The 18,505-nt window shown below is 47.2% G+C and overlaps 1 protein-coding gene across 1 annotated transcript in view; it reads left to right on the forward strand.

Annotated features, from left to right (window-relative positions):
* Positions 1-1,903: 1,903 nt before the first annotated feature.
* Positions 1,904-18,505, forward strand: part of LOC134072504 (solute carrier family 45 member 4) — a 47,396-nt gene continuing 30,794 nt past the window's right edge. The window contains exons 1-2 of the mRNA XM_062529228.1: positions 1,904-2,031; positions 3,983-4,093. The gene's annotated coding sequence lies outside the window, so the exon portion shown is untranslated. The remainder of the gene's footprint in view (positions 2,032-3,982; positions 4,094-18,505) is intronic.

The raw sequence follows: 18,505 nt of genomic DNA on the forward strand, positions 1-18,505 counted from the left end.
CATCAGAGTGGCAGTCGAAATCCAAATCCCTCCTGAGACCTGACGTAACTGTGGCACCATGACTGTCCCCTGCCAAAGGGGGTTGAGGCCCAGCGACTTATCACAGATGGCACTGTCTTACCTCCAGCATATAACGACCCCCCCCCCCCCCCCCGCAACCTGATGGGGACACTTGGTGTCCAGAAGTGGATTCGCATGCATATTGCATAAGCCGCTGTTTGCCCTTCCTTCATATTTATAGAGTTGAGCTGCACAGGGTGATCTAAGCGAGACTGAGACTATGGTCTGAAGGGAGTGGGAAACAACAACCAAAAAAATGAAAGCACATAGGACAGGAAGAGAGGTAGAGAGACATGTCCGTGTTTGGTCAGGAGCCTCGGCCGTCTCGGAGCTCTTTTATTGCTCCGACGGGTGTGAAAGTGAGTGAGGAGCCACTGACACTGGAGATAATTATCCACTTGACGGAGGAGAACAATAGCGCTCCTGGAGAACGGCCAAGCTCAGGGGGCCCTCTCGCAGCGCTCCGACTTCTCCGAGTCCGACAATTTATGAACACAATGCCTTCCTGTCCACTCACTCGGCCGGCACAGGGAGAGGAAGATGTCCAGCCAGGGGTGTTAGCGGGGTGTGTGTCCCGTGGCCTTTGATGGCCTCCATTCTTTGAGGCATTCATCACTCTCCGAGCACTGATTAGGTCTCTGCTTGAGGAGCCGGAGTCTCTCACAGAAGTCTTCTTTTTTTTTCTGGGCAGACTGGTCACATGCCAATGATTGCTTTTGCAGAGATGTTATGGCTAAAGGTGTGAGAAATCAATTCCCTCCTTTACTGACTGACTTTATACCATAACTGCACTTCAATGCATTCATGGGCCAGGTTAAGGAGGGACCACAGTTAGGCTTTGTTGAAGGCAGCTGGCACAACAACACACTATAGCTTTTTTTCGAGGAGATATTTTGTGTCACTCAATAGGGTACTTCAATACCACTCAAAGTCAAGATCAAAGATAAAAGTCATAGTTAGAACATTGCAATCCATTATATTACTATCAAGGTTAAACCGTTGAGATGTTGGTTTGCTTCCACAATTGGAAGATAGCCAGAGAAGGCTGCCTTCCAGCCAATTATACTGGTGGCATGGCGTGATTGACTTGAGCTGCAGTTGCTGTCGAACAGGAAGTCTTTTGTGGGTTTGTTATGGTTGCATTGCATGTCTATTGAACAAGGAAACGAAACTTATACCTAGGGTCTTGGCAAAATCTGGCATGTGCACAGTGCACATAGGCCCACACACCCACACACACACACGCACGCACGCACGCACGCACGCACGCACGCACACACACACACACACACACACACACACACACACACACACACACACACACACACACACACATCCTGCCTAGTACATCCTCAATTCCTCACACACTTTTATAATTTTGGAAGTATCTCAAACTATAAAACTCCAAACTTAGCTACTGTAGCCTAATTCTGCTGATATATTCATATTTGTGCTACTCCTACCAAGGAACCAACCCAAATTGATTTACAATAAAGGGTTAAAATATTCAGTTAAACGACTAATTATTTTATAAAACATATGAAAATATGAACAGATAACAGACGAATATCACATACCCTACATTACAAACCAACACACAGATAGTTTTCTCAGACTAGGGAACGTACATGAATAGGTAACATGACAAAAAATTAAGAAGCATCAGTAAGATCTTACAATTCTTATATTCGCACCATAGTCAGATTCGCACTAGCTTTTGAGTCTTTACCTTTAAATGTAAACCCCGCCCCTTTATTTAAATTAACCACAGCCGTCAGCGGAAGCGGTTCATTTATTTCCGACAGATATTCCTTTTAAAGGCGTATTAAAACCATTGGCTTAACTGCAAGACGTCCCAGAGGATTCCGCCAATGCACCAAAACAAAATACCTTGCAAGGGAGTTTAACGCCAAAACACATCCACTAACGTCTCACGGACGTTTGTTTTTTTCAGCGGAGAGACGTATCGGGGTAAGCATTTAAGATGTCTTTGCGAATATCATTGGCAATGTCGACCTTACCAGTTGCATCTCAGGTTGCCCGCTGCAAGCGCTGGACTTGACGCGACCAATGCTATGCGGCGAGAACTTGCATAAAAAAAATGTCCACTTGCCTCGCTCTTGACAGTAACGAAATATGTCAGGCAGCATGATATATCTTATTACAGCTCGAGTGTGTGACCCAAGGTAGGACTGCGAAGGGCTACTCAAAAATAGGGACAGCCTTGGATGCATATCTAGAGCAAATAGCCTTGCCAAAAGTCGATGAAACGACATCCAACACGGACTGCATATAGCATCGACCGTCTTGCACTTGTCAGTGCTATTTATGTTAATTGATGTTCTCAGAGTTGGGCAGTCGGTGCAATTTCTCAATAGCGTACAGTGAACGGCAATGTCCCATTGCCAAATAACATGAGCTCAAATGTGACCCACTGTAAGTATCTTTAAAGTATCGTCAAAGATCCTTGATTAGACTACTGTACTAACCCGCTCCGCTTTAACCCTTTCTGAGGCTATCATATAGCTGGCATGAATGCGCGTTTTGCAGGTTCGAATAGTCTCAGAGACCCCGGTCATCCAAAGGCAGGTAGGCAGCAAGCAGTCCACTGTAATGTCATTTCTCTATCAGAGCTATATGCGTCGGGCAAAAGCAGCTGGAACTTATGTTGGGTTTTGCAGAGGTTTTGACATGAAGATAATTGCTGACCTCTGGTATTAAAATGCGATACAAATACGTGAGCCGTCTGACTTTACAGTAGCCTAGCCTAGCATTTCGTGACATTGACATCAAGTTAATTAATTTAATGTGAGAGTTGTTATGCAATGGGCATCGCTTTTGTGGACTGACATTAATCTTTCCACGGGACGGGTAGTCTGTATGTAACCGAGGACACATAAATTGCAGTCTGTTATTAGTAGCGGTTCATTAAACAAAATGTTGGTAATCACGTTTAGATCGCATCATGAAAAGCATGTGAGTGTCCTTGCAGTGGATTCAGCGCAACGGTAACACATTTCGACCGGGTGATGGTGCAGAAGCGTATAGGATAATGATTATTTATTTCGTTGTCTCGGGTACCGCGTTTGTGTATATACTGAAGTGGTTATGCTTTATTCGAAAGACCCTGTACGTTGAAGAAAAATGAAATGAAAGCCTCAAGATCGTAAACACAACAGTCCGACCGATATAAACAAGTGCGTCTCCGCCTCCTCACTATACGGGCTGTGGTCCAGACTTCAGTCTTGGAATGATTCCACAATAACTTGTTCTCCTGATCTGTGACACCGCAGCGTTGAAATAGTAGCTCAAAACACACTCGCCGATTAAGTAAAAGTCTCTCTCTTTTTTTTATTTTTTTTTAAAAATTTTTTTTAATATGAGTCATCAAATCATTTTTTTCAAGCATTTTTAGTTTTGCAACTGACTGCGTCCTTATCCCAGAGCTTTAGGCTTTTTAAATCGACGTTCAGGTATGTCAACATGATTGCCTTAGGAAAGAATAATCGCAGCTCAAATAACAATAATAGCATGGCCATACATGCAATGGTAATGATGTGATAATTGACTTGTGGGTGGAGGAGAGAAAAAAGAGAGGGTGAGACAGATCAAAACAAAAGGAGACAGAAAGAGAGACAAACAGAGAGAGAGACAGACAGACAGACAGACAGAGAGAGAGAGACAGACAGACAGAGAGAGACAGACAGACAGAGAGAGACAGACAGACAGAGAGAGACAGAGAGAGACAGAGAGAGACAGAGAGAGAGAGAGAGAGAGAGACAGAGAGAGAGAGAGAGACAGAGAGAGAGAGACAGAGATGTTTTGCTGCAGAGTGCCCAAAAATGCCAAGGGCCTTGCATAGTGGACACTTGTTTGCTTTTCAGAAGTGTGTTAACCACTCTCGCTTGTTTGACCTTCGCAGGTGCCAAGTCTGCCGGCGCGTTGTTCCAGCGAGCGCACGAGCGCACCCATCTTTACAAGCACTGCCGTCGCACGCAGTCAGACAGATTTATGAAGCTTTCAAGGCCTTTTGGTGAGCTAGACTGTTTGTGTGTATTGTGTTGGTCTTCTGTAAACTGTGTCTGTGCTGCGGTCTCACATGTTTCTTTGCATGCCACCCCCCCTCCCTCCATCCCTCTCTGTCACGAGCCTGTGGTCACATACACTTGACAGCGACTTGCTGACTTGCTGGCTCAGTCGTTGCTCATCGTGGTTGTCTTTTGTCATGCAGTGAAACCGTGACTTCCCGGTTTTTGCCTCTTGATCAGCTAAATTCTCCTGCTGCTGCTGCCTAAGCTCTGTTTACATTCGAGTCATTCGCCACATCGCATGTCTGTCAACCAGGAACCAGGGAGATGTGTGACTTCTGGTCCATCAGGTTCAACTTCTCCCTACATATCTAATCCTGCAAACCTGTTCTCTGATAGCCTTTAGGTAGACTGTACAGTATGTCTTTTATTGACTTGATGAGCTATATTAGGCGACATGAAATAGTATGAGACACATGGCACTGGCCCATTCCATGAAATCAAACCCTGAGTGTCGATTGGTCGGTGTAATCATGCCGTGTATAATCATACATCAGAAATCAGAATCAGAGTCAGCTCAGCATCAACAACAGGACACAGAGACCACAGACAAACTAACACAAAGAAACAGCAATCTTGAAATAGTGGAAAGTGGCTGGTGCAATCAATCAATACTGTGCAATAAATAAATAATCCACAATAAAATAAGGGCGGGGAGGGGGCAGTAGGGTATAAATGATTATCATCACAAGTAGATGGATTGCATCTCAGTCAGTTTGTCTCAACTCTATCCTATTCAACTGAGCTCTGTTTTTGATTTTGTAACACAAGTGTTAAAATTTACCATTAACCTGGGACCTCAGAAATGGGGAAAGAATTTGACTCTGGTTTTTTTTTTTCAGTTGTGACCTTGCTTTCTTTGCTGGCTGTTTTTGTTTTCTCTCTCTTTCTCTCTCTCTCTCTCTCTCTCTCTCTGCTCTGGGTTCTTTGTGTAGACCTCTGGTCTGATGGGAAAGGGAGTCATGTTTACCCTCAGCGACTCAGTGACGGGAATTAGAGGCAGAAAGCCACGGGTGCAGCGCGCCGCCTAATCCTTCTGATTCAGAAGACGGGCATGTCGAGCGGCTGTGACCGCCGTGCGGCTTCTGTGGCGGACTGTGGCCAAGGCAGGCGAAACAGCCACAGACTTTTATTTTAAAAACCGTCTGCCACTGCTATGTGTGTGTGTGTGTGTGTGTACAGTATGTGTGTCTGTGTCTCTGTGCATGTGAGTGTCTCTCTGTGTGTGTCTGTCTTTCTGTTTCTGTGTTTCAGTGTCTGTGTGTGTGTTTCTGTGTCTGTGAGAGTTTGAGAGTGTGTGAGTGAATGATTGCCTCTGTTTTATGATGGTCAGACAGCACTGTGGCCATCTTTTAATGCAGATGCTCCTTCTGGAGTTTGCACTCTCTGCTGTTCAAATCACAAAATTAAGAACAGCGGAGCCATTATGCATTGTTGTCACACCTAGGGTTGTCATAGATTTTTCTGCCATTGCTTTTTGCTCTGATGGAAATATCCTTAACCATTCAGTTCTCCCGACTCCATACCATTAAACCGTGCAGGAAATCGCTGCAATATGTCTGACTCAGCAGTTACAGTAGATGGAAAATTTGAAATTGCTAAATAGAAACTGTACTTTCCAAGGAAGCCTCTGCCACCACCACACACTACCTGTCTCTTGCCACAGCAGCGCATAGCCTGTCCTCCTTATCTGCGCCTCCTCCTAGCCTGTCCTCCTTATCTATCTGCGCCTCCTCCTAATGATATTTAAAGTGGCCCTCAATAATGCACAACGCCGGCTAATAATAGTGTGTGCAGGGCAGTGCAGTGCAGGGGCCGGCCAACTGAGGGGCTCGCCAGTCTCCACTCCTCCCTCGCCGTGTGCTCTGTGCAGCTCACCATCGCGCTCCGCTTCTTTCTTGTTTCTTTTTTTCTCTCTCTCGGTCTCTCTCCCTCTATCTCTATCTCTCTTTGTCTGTCTTTCTTTCTCTCTCTCTCTGTCTCTTTTTCTCTCTCATTCCATTCCAATTTGTACATTAGTACAGTGTTGCCAAAGCTAAAGCTAGTGTTGTGTCATATGACATAGTAATACCACTTCTCTGTCTCTCTACAGTATTTCTTTCCCTCTCTCTCTCTCTCTCTCTCTCTCTCCCTCCCTCCATATCTCTCTCTCTCTCTCTCTCTCTTTCTCTCCCCCCCCTGCTCTCCCTCCCTCTCTCTCTTTGGCATGCGCGACTAGATCTTCAGGATGCAGCATGTGAAACGGCTGGCTGGTCAGTGCTGATAAATAAATGGCCGCCGCCGCACAGCTTATTGCCTCTATGGCTGGCTGACTTGTGACCGTTGCATAGCACACACAAGCTGAGAGGCTGTGTTGTAATCTAAATTACTTTTAAATGACAAGACAAGCCTTTAAATGACACTGTACAACCAAAACAACTCCAAGGAGGATCACTCTGTCGGGATTATCACAGCCACATAACAATCGAACACAAGCATCACATTCTTATCTAGATTTCTATTTAAGAATGTGTTTGTGTGCATGACGAATCAAAATCTCTTGGTTGCTGGTTCAGGTGATTGTCTAAGCCTTTGTTGTCCGCAATCCACGCCCATTTGTTTATGTATGTAGATTACGTGACTCATGCTGTCCCTTGTCCTACAAAGCTCTCCTTGCTATCTCACACCCCGTGAGCTTGCACTGGCGTAGAGAAGCTTACCTCTAGGGAATTCTACAAGGTCATTTTCCATCTCTAAACTGGACCACTTTTGTTTGGGAGTACATGATGACATCCAGGCTCAGGATGAGGATGATTGCTAGGGAGTTCAGTTTGCACAATCTGGTTGAATCTCAAATTATTCCTTCCTGAAGCACCCCCCCCCCCGCACACACACACACACACACACATACGCGCACACACACACACACACACACACACACACACACACACACACACATTCACACACTTCTCCATCTCCTCTTCCATCTCCCCGAGGAAGACACCAGGTGCATTTTGCCTCTGTTAGCTTAGCTTTTTTCTGCCCGGAGAAAACTTGGCGGCGGCTCAAAAATAACATTAGTGCAGCAAGGCCAGCTCGTCTCAGACAAACATACCCCTGCGTCTGGTTCTGCCGGGGTCCCAGTCACCGCTGTTTGCCCTGCTCGCCTCTGGACTGTGTTGGCCTCTGCTTTTGAAACCGCAGTGACCTCACCTGGCTGTGGCCGAAGGAAGGAAAGCTGGAGTTTGTTCTTGGTTATGTGTAAGGCTAGTTGCCATGGACATTATGTTAGGTGTGTTTGGGTAAAATTGCATGTGGTGTGGTGTGTGCGTGTTGTTTTAGGTTTACATGTTTTATTTTGCATTGTTGTCGCGCATCTGACGCCAATGTGAGAATGTTTTTGTGTGTGTGGGTGTGAACGCGAGCAGTGTTTTCATTGTAGGTGGATATGTTTGACATTTGTCTTGTGGTTGTTGTGCAAGTAAGGCTTTGGTTAAAATGTCCTGGCCTCGGTTTCTTCAAAGCGGATAAGCATTACTGCTTCAGAGTAACACAGGACCGGTGTGGCATCGATCTCCAGTGCTCACAGAACAAGGGTGCCAGGGCGAAAGACAATTGAAACATGAAATATAGATGACTCTAGCTATCTCTCTTTCTCCTGCCCCGATACTGGCTCTTACCTGTAGTGCTGCAAAAACAAAACAGACAAACAAAACGGCAGGAACGTAGGAAAATGAGAACCCTAGTCATTATCAAGGGGGCAGCGAACGTTCTGAGAGTGTAGACAGTATGGCGGCCGCCATGCTAACGAGAAGACCGTGGCTAGCTGGCCATTCCATTGAATCCTATGGGGCGTAAGCGCCACTTTGACATCAAATTACGTTAGAGCTGAAGCGTTTTAAGCCTTTATATGAACATTTTCTATTGTCGGGGTACATACTACATTGTGAAATTGACATAATAATCTCGTAACTGTCTTATCGGCTGAGTAATTAACGTTTTTCCGAAGTCAATGCTAAAGTGTTAAAGGCGCATGCGTCCAGCGAGAGTAAAGCGTCGCCATAGGTCAGACTCGGTCAGACTACGTGCCTACGTCACATGTACGACAACTGAGCCTGCGCAGGAGACCTATGACGGAATAAGAAGACCTAAAAAAAACCGTTGAAATTTGCTTCCTCGGTCTCTGCTGCCGTCTACGTGATAGCTCTGTCCATATCTTTTACTGTCTATGGTCATTATGGGCTTTCACAGTTTTGGTTCTAACTTGTTTACAAAACTTGTTCAGATGTCAAAAGGTTTTACCCTCTTTCTTGTCAGCTTGGCCCTTGCTCGTCATTTCTAAACACGTAATAGCTCTGTTATTACACGGATCCAACATCTACCGAGTTATGATTCGTTTTATGAGTAGATGCCAATCCTGGAGAGTTCACCGAGGTTCACGGTCTCGCCAAGCTCCTCTCTAATAGGGTTGTCGTTCATGTTGTAAATCTCTGAACCTACAATTTTTGTCTTCTGTGACAACTGATAAGCAAACCAGTTTTACCTGCAAGGCTCAAACCCCTCAATCAGTAGACATTTTTTGGTCGCCACTGAAAAATATTTTTTTGTTTTTGCTTCTGCTTGAACAGCCGTTCTGTCCATCAAAGTCGACGGACATATTTAACCTCTGTTTTGGTCGCCACTGAAAATTAGTTTTTGGTTTTTGCTTCTGCTTGAACAGCCGTTCTGTCCATCAAAGTCGACTGACATATTTAACCTCTGTTTTGGTCGCCACTGAAAACTAGTTTTTTGTTTTTGCTTCTGCTGGAACAGCCGTTCTGTCCACCAAAGTCGACTGACATATTTAACCTCTCTGCAACCAGGCCTTGGCAGTTTATTTTGTTTGGTTTGTTTGTTTGTTTGTTTATTTGTTTGTTTGTTTGTTTGTCTGTTACCTCACGGAGGAGTACTATCTCGAGGGAACACTGGGAACACGTTTGCATAAAACATGAAGCTGAAGTTCTCAGTGTTCCTTGCAGCCGCAGGTACAAATGAAGGCCATTGATTTGCATCACATGAATATGGGCCCAGTGTTGGCACAATACCTTGCACACAGGCGGGGAGTGGCGCAGCAGTTATTTGAATGCATGATCATGGGTCTGACAGTGGAGCACACTGTCCACCCCATAAAGTTGCCTTTCACTGGGTTTATAAATATCGGTGAAGATGAAGCCAGAGGACATAAAGGCTGCTTTGTGCTCTGCGTGTGTCCAGGAAGGGCTTTCTCTCCTGAGTGTGTCTTTGTGTGTGTGTGTGTGTGTGTGTGTTTCTGCAAGTGTATGAAAGAAGTCTAAAGTGTGTGTTCAAGACAAACCTGGTTGGACGTTTTGGTTTAACCCTTATCAGAAACCCAGCCATGTCGTGCATGCGTCGGACGGCTCTCTCTCTCTCTCTCTCTCTCTCTCTCTCTCTCTCTATCTCTAACCCCTGCTCTCTCTCTCACTCTCTGTATATCTCTCTCTTCGATGGGCAGCGGAATTTTCCAGCAGGTTCTACGCAACGTCTGAGTGCGCTGGGCGGAGCCTCAGCCTCGGAGTTGTTTTGTTTTTGTCACGCTGTCACGCCACCAGAACTGTAATTACGGAGTAGTAGCCTTGTCAGGGTGGAGTGGGGGTAGGGACTCTGCGCTCTCCAGAACGCACACTCCACGACTCTCTCCACAACCCTGTGTTTTCAAGGGATCGGTTTGTTGTTCTGGATGTGTCTTGGGCTAGAGCTCTCACGCTCTTGTGGTGACGAATGTGGTGTGTGTGTGTGTTCATGCAGAATGCGTCTGGCGTGCTGTCCGTGAAGGTCAGCGTTGTCACCAGAGGCTGATTGGCTGATTGATGGCAAACATTGACAACCCGCTTTGGCCCTGACGCTCCAGCACAGGGGGCTCATGGTATTTTAAAAGCACACTTTAAAAGCACACTTTAAAAGGCTATCACTCCCTCCCCCCCCCCCCCCCCACACACACACACCTCTCCCACTCGCTGGAAACTGAGTCTGAAATTCACGCGTGTGTCCATGCACTTAGGTGTATGGTCTAATGCACAAAATGTGTTTTGTTTTTGTTAAGTGCGGAGGTTACTGTAGTGTATAAGATCTGACTGTAGGACGAACTGGGACCCCACAGTCCAAACCAACCACACCCCATGCGGGGAGAGAGGGAGGGAGGGAGGGAGGGAGGGAGGGGGGGGCAGTTGTGTGTAGAGCCTGCAGGGGCAATTGGAGCCTCGGGGGCCTTGCTGTAACCTGACGCCTGGAAACTGGGTCAGGGCCAAAACCAACACCCCTGTTACTGCTTAGCCGGCCACGCCACGCCACCTGGCACATCATGTGATGCGCGGGCCACAGACCCTTCCGAGTCCGACCACCTTAGACACTTGATGCCCGCTTTTGCTCTTTATTGCTGCCAATGCCAATGCAATGCCACAGCCCAGCTGATTGTCATGTGGGTGTGTGTGGATGCACTTGGGATGCCTGTCCTCACGAACCCTGGCATGCACACACACACACACACCCAGTCACGTAATGTTTTGCATCTGGATTGTTGTGACGGGAGGGGCTTTGGCGGGAGTTTGTTTTCTTCTGCCAGTCTCTTGTCAGCAAGGGTGGAGTTGATCACCTGTGGCCTTTGTCCTACCTTGCTCAGCTGAGAAAGCCAAAATAGTGCTACTGAGATGGAGAGATTTGATGACCTGTCTGACGAGCCTAATATCAAATGATGAACAGCGCATGTGATCTATTTCTTGGACATTCTGTTCTCTGTTTACATAAAAAGGCATGCAAAAGCATGCTCAGATGCTATTGTACAAGCCCATTGCGACCCTGTAATTAGGCCGGGGAATGAAATTGCCCGTTTTCGCAGATCTGTAGCGCCCCCTCGCGCTTATCTGGCGCCCACATTCATAATTAAGTGAATTTTACGCGGATTGACTAGCCTGGAACACACTGACCTGACTGAATTGAGTGGCCTAACTAGCAGTGAAATGAAGCTTAAATTGGTGCATTAAACTCTTACCAAATCGTTTCATTGTGTAGCAATCTCGTAAACTAAGGCTTTAAATGCAGTTGTTTACTCACTTTCAAAGAAATACATGCCGTATTAGTGAATGTAGTTGCGTGCTGTATTTCAGGGACATTTTGCAAATTCCAAATTTGCCAAAAGTTCATATGGGTACTCCCAGACCACTGACTGGCTGCCTTGCAGCCAGTTTCTGTTCACAATAGGCTCACAATAGGCCACACCTTTGACCTGAATCTCCAACTTGAAGTGTTTGAGGCTCGGTCAGATGCTTCTGTCAGTTAAAGCTTGCTGGTGCGTTTTCTCTAAGTTCTGGGGTGTGTATGCATTAAAGGGAGATCGACAGGTCAACAACCAGTCGTTAGCTGACAGTGAGGTTAGTTAGCTTGCTAACTTGCTAATGTTAGTTGGCTCACACAACATTTCAGACATGTTTTGGGGTTACAATAAGGGCTTTTTTTAGGATATTCAGTGTCTATTCCTTAATGATAACAATAATAATAATGATGATAATAAATCCAAGCATAAAAAAGCCAAGCAAATTAAATTCATCTGCAAATATCTACTGAACTCTGTGCACCATCTTTGTTGATTTTTTGAGAGCCGCTTTTGCTCATTAGCAAAATGGTAATTGATGGGTTAGCACTCATGTTGCTGCTTGAGAAGTTGGAAAATGTCCAACTTTTGACGTGAACACCGCCAGCAACGTGATCCTTAACTCCTACAATTTAGTTCGATAACGCATGACGTTGGCAAATGTCAAATAAATGAGAGATGCCTCCATCAACTCTTTCAATTGAAGCACCTGACCAGGCCGTAAAGTAACGTGTGGAAGGGGTCCGTGATCAGGGAGATGTTTTGCGTCACAGTCTGTATTTGTGTCACGTTCGTGGTCATTTAGTGCTTGTCCGTTCTTTTTTTTAGTGGTCAAGCCTGAGATTTGCATAATATGTCGAAGGAAACACCCGCGTTTCCTGTTTACGGAAGCCTTGTGGCCATGAACCGAACTTAAACTTGAACTGAGCCAAAGTAAAGCACTCTACGTCATCTTTTATACGTTAATAACGTGCTCTGTGAATGTTGCACTGATTTTCATAGACTGCCCTCCATCAGGCCGGGATTGTCAGGTGTTACTGTTGGCTCATAGCTTTTGGTTGTTGCAGAACGTGATGAGGGGGCTTTGCTTTTTGGAGACGGAGCCAGTAGATTGGCCTGCATGCTGGGCAGTTGCCTTCAGTGGTGTGCCTTGCTTGGCGCTTGTTTTTTCAGCTGAGTCAGGTGTGCCAGCCAGCGATGGTGGCTAACCAACGCCGACTCACACAGCAGATTTGCAGAAATTGCGCTCTCTCCTTCTCCTTCCTCTTTCTCTCTCTCTCTCTTCGTCTTTCTGTTGGTTTGTCCCTCTCACCGCTGGTCTCTTCCTCTCTTTTTCTCTCTCTCTCTCTCTCTCTCTCTCTCTCTCTCTCTCTGGATTGTACGAGGCCAGGCTGTCTGTCCCTTCAGGAATCACAAGACCTGTAAACCTGCTGATGTGGTGTGGAATAGCGGCTGAAGCCAGAGCTTTGTAAGCAGCAGCACCAGCAGCTGGTAGGGAGGGGGGGCTGGGGGGGGGGGCTGCAGAGAGTGAGAAGGATTTGTCTCCCCCCCCACCTCTCTCTCCCACTCCCTCATTCTCTCACGTTTGTGCACATGTGGGTTCCGACTCCTACCCTGCTCGATCACCCCCTTCTCTCTCTCTCTCTCTCCCTCCCCCCTCCCCCTCTCCTCCCTCTGGGGTCTCTGCTTCTCTCCCCCTCTTCACTGTACGTCCGCAGCAGTGGCACCCCCCCCCCCATCCCTCCGCCAGCTGCACCCGCTCCCACACCACTACCTCCCACGTCATATAGATCAGTGCTTGTTGTTGTGCTTGTTGTGTATTGCTCTCTGATACCGAAGATTTCAACTACCTTGTTGTAGCGCCGTTACAATTAACGATCAATTGATTAATTTTCAACTATTCGATATGTTCTTGGCAATGCATTTTTTCCCCCTTTTCTTTATTGATTACACAACTATTCGATAAATCGAGAAAATGATTAATCAACCATCAAAACAATCATTACCGGTAGTTGTGGCCCTAGAATATTTTTTTTCCTTCTCTCTCTCTGTCTCGCTCTCGTTCTCTCTCTCTCTCCCCCCTCCCCTTAAAGAGTGTCACAACCTAGCCTACACGGGTATAAGGGGGAGAAAAAAAAGCATGCTAAAACAAAGTGGCCTTTGTGTGCCGGAGGGGAGGCGAGTGAAGGAAGCCAGAGTATACTTCAGAGATCTAGCGGTGAGACAAGGTCAGAGCAGGCCACTAGCGCTCCAGAGGGGCTCAAGAAAACAAACTTGCTCAGGTTGTTCACTCTCTCTTTCTATCTGCCTCTCTCTCTCTTTCTTTCTCCTCCTCTCTCTCTCTCTCTCTCTCTCTCTCTCTCAAATTCAAATTCAAATGAGCTTTATTGGCATGACTTACAGTAGAAGAGTAGTGTTGCCAAAGCCATCATACAGTGTAAACAGATGCAATATCTGTTTTGAAGGTAACACTCTTCTCTCTCTCTCTCTCTCTCTCTCTCTCTCTCTCTCTCTCTCTCTCTCTCTCTCTCTCTCTCTCTCTCTCTCTCTCTCTCTCTCTCTCTCTCTCTCTCTCCGTCCTACTCCCACACTCTCCACAGCCCTGTGCTGAGCCGACCCTTATCACGGCGACTATTATTAGATCATCCTTGCCTGGCCAAAGTGATATAAGAGGCCTTCTTGCCTTTGTAGGACAGTGCAAGGATCAGACAAGCGGCTGAGTTTTCGTTTCCATCATGACCACGCCGAGTTCTTGCCCCCGATCACGCTGCCGCTGTGTGATGCCATCGTGCCAGGCGGGCATGAGGAGGGCTATTGGTGATTAGAGTGGAATTTCTCTCTAATGTGGCCCTTCTGTCCTTGCTTAGCAAAAAACTCTCATGTGGCCTTTCAAAGTGATAATCACTTGTGTCTCCTCACTGAAAAAGGACAGCAGGCCACCTCTAGGAAACAATAAAATAATAATAAAAGAAATAATAAAAACACCACTCTTGTTTTTTACTTTTTTTGGTTCAATATGCTCAATAGGAAGGAGGCGGCTATTCTAGACATACTAGCAAATAGGGAATGGGAGTGAACATGCATCACACAGTGAAACGACTGTGCTGAGCTGATGATCCCATCTGATGCATCCCATCATTCATCAGTCATCATTCAGATCGGAAACGTCTGACTGCTGAATGGACATTGTTTTGCTTCCCTGTGTGGCTCGAGCTCACCTCTGGGAATCCGTGTTGCCATCAAACACTTGGCTCACTTTGGCCAAAGTCAAAATAGCGCAGAGAGCCCCGGCAAGTTCTCCCTCCGTATGTGTGCTGTGCCAACAGCAGCCCAGTAGGCCTCCGCTGAGCGAGATCAATCTATAATGGCAAATAAATAGATAAACAGGCAGCCAGGGTTTGCTTTCCAGCCAGTCACATGTGTGGGAGACCGGAGGAGGCTGACCCAAATAGCCACTAGAGAGAGAGAGAGAGATGTAGAGAGAGAAGGGAGGGAGAGAGAGAGCGGTAGAGAGAGGTAGAGAGCGGTAGAGAGAGGAGGGAAAGAAATGCCAGTGACCCTGCTCTCCTGGATTGTAGACCAACCTCTCTCTCTCTCTCTTTCTCTCTTCCTCTCTCTCTTTCTCTCTGAATATCTCTTCATCCTATCGCCTGAGACGAGCCCCAGGAAAGTACAGATCTAAAACCCGATAGCTCTTGTGCCGTCGCTGAGCTCCGTGCTCACACCCCTGCTGAGTGTAATCCATATTGCCTCTAATTTGGGTCAACTGAGTCCGGCCGTCTCGTGCAGCAGGCGTCTGTCTACACACACACACGCACGCGCACACACACACACACACACACACACACATACAAACACACACACACTCGCACACACACACACGCGCACACACGCATGCACACACTAGAACAAACAAACTCAAACTCATAACCCCCTCACCGCAACCCTGTGTTGCCAAAGTCAACAGCCGTGGCTAACACGGCTAGCCGCATTTGTTTTGTATTTATTTATTTATTTAATTTTAAAAAAAATCTAAACTGCACCTGCAACTCTTGTGCTGGCTAGGAACATTTTAGAAATTCTATCCTAAATGTACTCTTTGTGTGGTTGTGTTTGCCATTTGACTTTCTGAGTTGTTTCAGGCCTCAGTAGCGTGTGTTTGCCATATAGGGTGAGGAGATGGACTTGGAGCACCTGTTGATTTCACTTCCTCAATTTCTTGATTGGCAGGGAAATACGAGCGTGTCATATTACATTGTATGTATTGTTGTGGTATTGTTCCTGCCCTGTGTAGGGATTTGTTTGACGGCACAGATGCCATCAGCCTCACCTGTTCGGGACTCTAGGGACACTGAGGTGAACTGTAATCTCTGTAGCTCCTGTTCAACCCCATAGGTCTGGAGCTACTGTATGCATGCATTCGTACACACACACACACACACACACACACACACACACACACACACACACATGCATGTGACCACGTACCCTCATGAGACTCGTGTCAGAACCTGACCGATAAAGAGATTATTTCGCCCCTGGGGGTGGCGGTGGGGTTGCGATGGCATTGTCTGCATGTTTGGGATGATTGGCAAGCCGCAGGTAATCAAATTTCAGGCCTTGTAAACAAACAGCCGTTAAAATAGCCTCCCCTGCTGCCCTCCACCCCCCCCCCCCCCCCCCTCCAACACTGAACACTCCCCCCCCACTCCCACGCATCTCCCACCCCTTTTAGATGCTGTGTTAGCATAGCCAGGGCTAAAGCTGACCTTAAACTTCCCATCCGTCTTGCCCTTCCTCTTTTCCTCTACCATCCTGCCCTCGGGACGCTCTCGTTTCACTCTCCCCTCGTCACTCGTTCCCTCTCGATGATCACATCCTTAACCGTAACTCTCAGGGCTGACACCACCGGCCATAAACCAGACGAGCTGGCGTTGGAACGAGCCGCGTAACTTGCTACCTGTTTATGCAGCTCGGCATGGGGTCTGGTGCTGAAAGGGACTGGGCGTGTGTGTGTGTGTGTGTGTGTGTGTGTGTGTGTGTGTGTGTGTGTGTGTGTGGGGGGGGTGTGTGTGTGTTATTAACGCCATCAGTGAAGGGTGCGCCCGCTCTCACCGCAGTGGGGAATGCACAGACCCAGAGAATGGCTTAGGCATTACAGGTCTGTCCGCTGAACCAAGTGCCGTCTAGCTGGAGATGATTAAAAGGGCTGTCATCAGCTGTCAAGAAATGCCCTTCACTGTACCTATACCCCCCCCCCTACACACACACACACACACACACACTCCCCATGGCCGTGGGCTTTTCTTTGGATTGGTTAAAGGCAGGAAAAGGTGTCACTCTAGCCTTTGTGTTTTTTTGGTCTTTGTCTTGTTTGTTTTCTCTACTCCTTCTTGCCCCCCCCCCCTCGGCCCCCCCCCCCTCCTCTCCACGCCTGCACACTCGGAGCTCTTATTTACACTGAGCAAATCCAGGGCTTCCTCTGGGCTGCCGAATGAAAGAAAGCCGTTCTTATCAGTGATGGATTAAGATCCCCCCTAAGTTCACTCTCATCCTGAATGATTAATGGGGCCAAGAAGTGATGCATTTCTGCATGCGTGTGTGCGTGCGTGTGTGTGCGTGCGTGCGTGTGTGTGTGCGTGCGTCAGTGCCTTGGTGGTTGTGCACGTGCACAGGCACATGTGTGTGTGTCTGCGGAGTGCCAGAGCAATTGCACTCGTGACCTGCATTGGATTTAGACCATTCTTGAGGCCTTGCAAGGCAGACAGGGGTCACACTAAGCTACAGCCTGATACGGTGGAAAAATCCTCCGGAAGGCTCCTGTCATTTTTGCAGCTCCTTGTGTGGAGCTATTTTAGCAGAATAAGTGCACTGTGGTGTGACAGGGGTGTTATGTAAGCCCATTGCTGAGCGCCGGAAGACTCAGGTGAGGAACTAAAATCACACCAATGTGGCAGATCTATGTACTAAAAGCAAATCACCGTTTAGCACCAATAAATCGGGCCTGTGTATCGAATGGACTTGGCTCGTTTACAATGTAGAACTGATCTGCATTTGAAACCGATTTAATCCTCTTGTTCTCTGTGCACATTTTTTTCATTTGGGTGCCTGGGATCAAATAGCCCATGCTGTTGCTGGCCACAGGTCTTGGTGACCTATGAGGTGTCCTCACTCATCACTGTGTCCTGTCATCATGCTGCACGCACACCTCACAGAGCTTCATCAAATATTCCCTTTATAATAAGGGAGACTGTGAGGTATGCAGGAGAAGGCCGTTAATTGGGCATCAAGACGTGAGGGAAGAGGAAAGGTCATGTTTGTTTGGCACGGTGAGGTGCTGTTATGGGGCAAGCGTAGCCTTAGTCATCTTCTTGTACCGCTCGCTCAGTGCAGTTCAGCGATAAACGCCTTATGGAAATATGTATAGATTTGTTTTTTTTTTTGCTGTTGTTTTTCCTACCAGTTATGTTGTTGGCCGAGAGCGCCATGATTGTTTCATCCTCTCTGGCTTCCTCCGCTGATTAGCCGTCGGCAGGAGGCTTCGGGGGGGCACTTGGATGGACCGGAGGAAGTGTTTTGCCCTCCTTGAGTGCCGCGGTGGAAATATTTGCCCTCTGTTGGCACATCTCTCTTCTCGCTTCATCCTCCCCGAGGAGGGTCTCCCGTCACGTGAAAGTCAGAGCTTGAGGCTTGAGACTGATTGATTGATTGAGCTGATCCGTCCAGCTTGGAAGATGATCTGCAGTGGTGATTCTGACGCTTGTGGTTTGGTGTGGCTTTGCCATCGTGCTGTGCCTGTGTCTTTTTAATTGCCCCCCCCCCACACACACACATCTGAAGTTTGCAATTTGTATGTGAATTCCCTCTCTCATTAATGCTGTGTGCATTAGCAATGGTGATTGAAACCATGTCCTGGGCAGAAGAGATTGAGCCACTGAAAGAGCCTCTGAAAGCTGAGTAAGTCAGTCTCTCACCTGTAATGCATTCTCTCTCTCTCTCTCTCTCTCTCTCTCTCTGTCCCTCTCGTGCTCTGTCTCTCTCTCTCTCTCTCTCTGTCTCTCTTGCGCGCGCTCTCTCTCTCTCTCTCTCTCTCTCTCTCTCTGCATCCTTCCCTCCTCACGTGCTCATCCACTTTCCTCCTGGGCTGTAAATGATGTATGAAAGGCCATGGTAATGGCAGCGCAGGACGGCTCCAACCCCTGACAGTGCATACATTATCTGCTCATTCATATGG

Source organism: Sardina pilchardus, chromosome 24, assembly GCF_963854185.1.
Source record: "Sardina pilchardus chromosome 24, fSarPil1.1, whole genome shotgun sequence".
Classification (NCBI taxonomy): Eukaryota; Metazoa; Chordata; class Actinopteri; order Clupeiformes; family Clupeidae; genus Sardina; species Sardina pilchardus.